We start from the raw sequence: 4,476 nt of genomic DNA, 5'->3' as shown, positions 1-4,476 counted from the left end.
GGAAGTTACTGGACACTAATCAGCTGATCTGTGTTTGCAGTAGATTCATATCTAAAGTCGAAACCTTTGAGTTTTCCAGTGTAAAGTGAAGCTGACACACGAGGAGCGGCTCGCAGCACAAATCACACTCTCTGGGTTTTCCTGGAAACGTTTTCCTGAGCCCAAATCGCTCCACAGAGTCGGGGAACGTTCGTGTGTGAAGCTTTGTTTGATATTTATACATCACGTCCAAGAAGAACACTTTTAATTTTCAGGAGCTGTTTGTCAGATTCATCACTAAATCTTAGTCTTAGTGTTTCCAGTGCAGCTGCAAGGGTGTGTGATCAGGTAGGAACACCGTTCATTCACGAAGCACCAGCAGCAGAACCCAACAGCTCAAAGAAACATGAGATAAAGAAGTACAAACACTGGATGGCATCAGTTTCTCTGCTTTTCAGCGGTTAAATAACCAACATGCAGCGAACACTCTGCAGAGACACTTCCTGTCCAACCCTGTACCTTTGTGGGACATTTGTGTGCACACTGACTTTCTGTTAGTGAGGAGACGCTGATAATCAGCTGGTTGAAGAAGACGTATTATACCTGTGCGTGCACTGGAACATGGCTGACAGTAGAAGTGAACAGTTAATTGATTAAGTGACCAATGGCTGAGCGGCTTTAGTGAAGCAGTGGTTTCTGGGCGTGTGCTGTGGGGCTGTGGCTCTGACTCAGTGGAAACAGATCTGTGAACGATAAACTGAAGCCTGCAGCAGATAAGAGCTCACAGCAGAAGCCTCATTAACGTCTCCACCGAGCTTTTAAACACAGAATGTGTTTTCCATGGAAGACCGTAAATCAGTCTGAGGTTCGGAGGCCTCAGCCTCGTCGGGGCCAAACCGCCGACCTCAGAAACGATCCTGCTGACCTGATGCGGCGTTCCTGCAACCCTCGATGGCTTTCTGCGGTTTCAAAGAAACTCGGGTTAGCCCCACTTAAATTTTACGCTGTGATGGAAACAGCTTCAGAGGATATCCAGCCCGCACATGGCAGTCCTCGCACACGGTCTTCAGCTGGCTGCTGATTAAATCACATTTCAAGGACACTTTAATGAGCTCCAGAAACGAGGGAACCCTGAAACACTCCAAAGCTGCGCCGCAGGGTCAGGATCCTCTCTGGGCCTGACTCCACGCTCAGCAGCAGCGTGGTGGTGCAGCCGGGTGTGACGGTGCTGATCAGGTCACCTCGTGCTCCTCCACCACGCTCCATCAGCCTCTCAGCCACGCCCGCCCTCTCCACAGTGTTTACACTCAACATTTTAGCAGGAAATTAACAGTCTGAACCTTCTGGCAAAGCGTTCAGCAGCTGAGTGCTGTTTCAAATCACGTCTACCGTTACACAAAACATGTTCCAACGTTTTTCAGTGAATCTGCCACAAGTTCATTAATGTGCTCACACAGTATCTGCTTCTCATTTCCTTCCACAAACTGAAGTGTGCTGTGACTGCCACCAGTGATGGAGAGTCGGGTGGAGTGTTCCTCTGTGTCCTGTGGAAGAAGCTGCTGTGTAATCAGAACCTGTACTGTTGGGGTGAAACAGACAGTGTGGCAGTGGACGGATTCATCAGTCACTGTGTGACAGGAACTATTTCTGTGAGAGCAGCTGGTTCCTAACTGGAACCAGTCGTCCAGTGGGTGTGGTCGGCACTTCTTGTTAGAAACAGTAACGAGCGCACTTGTTTCTCTGAAGAGCATCAGTCAGACGTCTGCTTTAGATCCTCCACACAAACTTTAGTTTGCTGCACCTGAAGCATCAGTTTGTAGTCTGGACTGACAGAAGCGTCCTCAGGCAGGACACACGGCCGCCTTCTTTATTATTTCTGACTAGAAACACTTTTTAAAAAACACTTTCAGATACTCGATCTGGTCTTGTTGCTTCAGTCTGGATCAAACTCTTGGGTCTAACCTGCAGGACGTTTCTGCTCGACAGTCCAGTTTCCTCGGATAACCTCAGCGGGGATGTGGACCAGTTACATTGTAGATTATGATGAAGAGCAGCTCAGCGTGATCGTCTGATTTATCTTTAACTCGCAGTCAGAGTTAAAGATTGGGACGGTCAGATTCCCGGGGAACACCCTCTGTTCTGTAAGCTAACTCTCACAGCGCCGCTATCGCAGATGGAAACAGTCATTTGTGATAATTACCCCGAGTGATTTTTTTCCTGTGCAAATCGTCCGTGTTGGTAATTTGTCAAGAAAAACTTCCGAGTGAAATTACCCAGAGAGCTTTCATTAGCAGAGTCGGAGCTGATCCGTCCCTCTGCGTGCTTCACCGTGCTGTCAGTGACTCCTCCGTCCAATGACCGACAGTTTTATGGTGAAATGCTCCTAACAAGGCGTTTGGACACGGCAGCAAAGCGGCTGCTTAATGACTCGACTTCAGTGACGTATAATTACTCCTTGAACGAGGATGATTAAGTGTTCAGATTTCAGACGTTCCCTGAACGTGACATAAAGTTTCTCACAGACGTTGACAGGATCACGTCACCTCCTGAGAAAGAGCATCAAACAGCAGTCGACCACGGCGGCTGCCCCGCTGGCAGGGGAACACCCTGCTGCGGTCCCCGGAGCCTCTGATCTCTGCTCACCCTCAGCCGCTTTACTGCTGGTCTTGTGAGGACCAGTAATGACTGCGCGCGCCTTAAAATATCCAACTGCACCCCAAAGCGTGACACGTCTGTGCGTCTGATTTAGAAACGTCCTCACAGAAGAGTCGCGGGCCTTGATGTGCCGCTGAGGCCAGCGCTTCATCTGCGAGTCATTTTACTGCCTCCTGTCATTAAGAGGGACGTCTATTTGTGCTGCACACACGCTGCAGCGGTGTCAGCCTGCCTACACCTCAGTCCTACACCAGGAGTCTGTCTGTGTGCTGGGGGGTAAAAACTAAAACTACTGGGTTTGGTGGGAGCCCTGAAAGGATTCCAGTAGCTGCAGGAAGGGTTGAACTGAGGGTTTAGCTTAAAGATGCTTTTTCACACTAGTAACACCACACAGTGCTGAACTGGGAATGATGGCCAATAATATTAATACCACAGACTCTGACTTTGACACAAAGTCATGTTTTATGTCCAGATGATGATGCAGAGCTCCTGCTTTCTAAACAAAGAGGAGGCACGATGATGGTGGAGGAGGCTGAAGCTGATTATCGGTATGGGCCGTACTGGTTTTGTTGTTCGGTTGCTGTGTTTTCTGCATTCCCACTCACCTGTTTCCCATCAGCCAGCTGTATTTAAGTCTTCACCAGGTGGTCAGCTCCGTCAGAGCGGTGAATCCGCTCCTTACCTGGCTTCCCTCCTGGAGCTCACCAGCCTTTAACCCGTGGGTGTCGAACTCCAGGCCTCGAGGGCCTGCAGGTTTTAGATGTGTCCTTGATCCAACGCAGCTGATTTAGTGGATAAATTACCTTCTCAACAGGTCTTGAAGTTCTCCAGAGGCCTGAACTAATCATGTGATTCAGATGTGTTGACCCAGGGTGAGATCTAAAACTGCAGGACACTGGCCCTGGAGTTACCCACCCCTGCTTTAACCCAACAAACCAGGTGTCTCCTCCACTCAGGACTCTCCCAAGTAATTCAGAAAATTCTCACAGCCTGCCTCATACTTTCATCCCGGAGCAGCAGCTCTACTCTCCTCTCTGCTACTCGACTCAGACTGCAGCCTAAACATCACCCCAGTGAATTTAACTTCCCTTAAAATTTGAATTCCAGTTAAAATAAAGAATCAAAGCTGCTGCTGCTGGTTTTGTCTTGAGTCCTCCGTCCTGCTCTGGTGGCCACAGCTTGTAACACTGATTCGATGCACTGACGATATAAAAGCCACAACTTCTTATTGGTCGGCCATCTTTAAACCAAATAATTATCTGATTAGGACTCTTCGTCCCCAGAAGGACCCGAGTCCCCGCAGTGTTGCTGTGTAAACACATTTACATCCCCACAGCATGACTAATACAAGCGCATGCACACACTCTCCTTCCATTAAATGACATTTTGTTTGTGTCTCCTCACAACTGCACGCACACAGACCTCAGTCCATTACCTCACACACACACACACACACACACACTGTGTGTTTTGCTGGTTGTTGGGGTTTCCTGGTGCCCTGTGTACTGCTGTTTGAAAGCTGCAAGCGGAGTCTGGCTGAATGATGCCGGCTCTCCAAGGTCGACGGCGTGTTGTGAGTCACGTCTGTGGAAACAGAAGATGTGACCATAAACTCTAAATATACACTTCACAGCAGATCACAGAGCGTGATGCCGCCTCATAAGAACACAAGTTAAATATAAGTGAACGAGGTGGCATCAAAGAGTTCGGCTACTAAATGATATGACCTCTGGTGCTGTGTGATGTCATTGTGGGCGGAGCTGTGGATTTTAGCTCAGCTTCAGGAGGGAGGGGTGGGGCTTCAGGTGAGTGGATAAATACACCTGCAGTGACCTCTACCTC

The sequence above is a fragment of the Haplochromis burtoni genome, unplaced genomic scaffold (genome assembly GCF_018398535.1).
Source record: "Haplochromis burtoni strain Fernald_Lab_line unplaced genomic scaffold, NCSU_Asbu1 Contig_819, whole genome shotgun sequence".
In the NCBI taxonomy this organism is placed as follows: Eukaryota; Metazoa; Chordata; class Actinopteri; order Cichliformes; family Cichlidae; genus Haplochromis; species Haplochromis burtoni.
The sequence above is the reverse complement of the archived record's forward strand: the minus strand, read 5'-3'. Positions refer to the sequence as shown.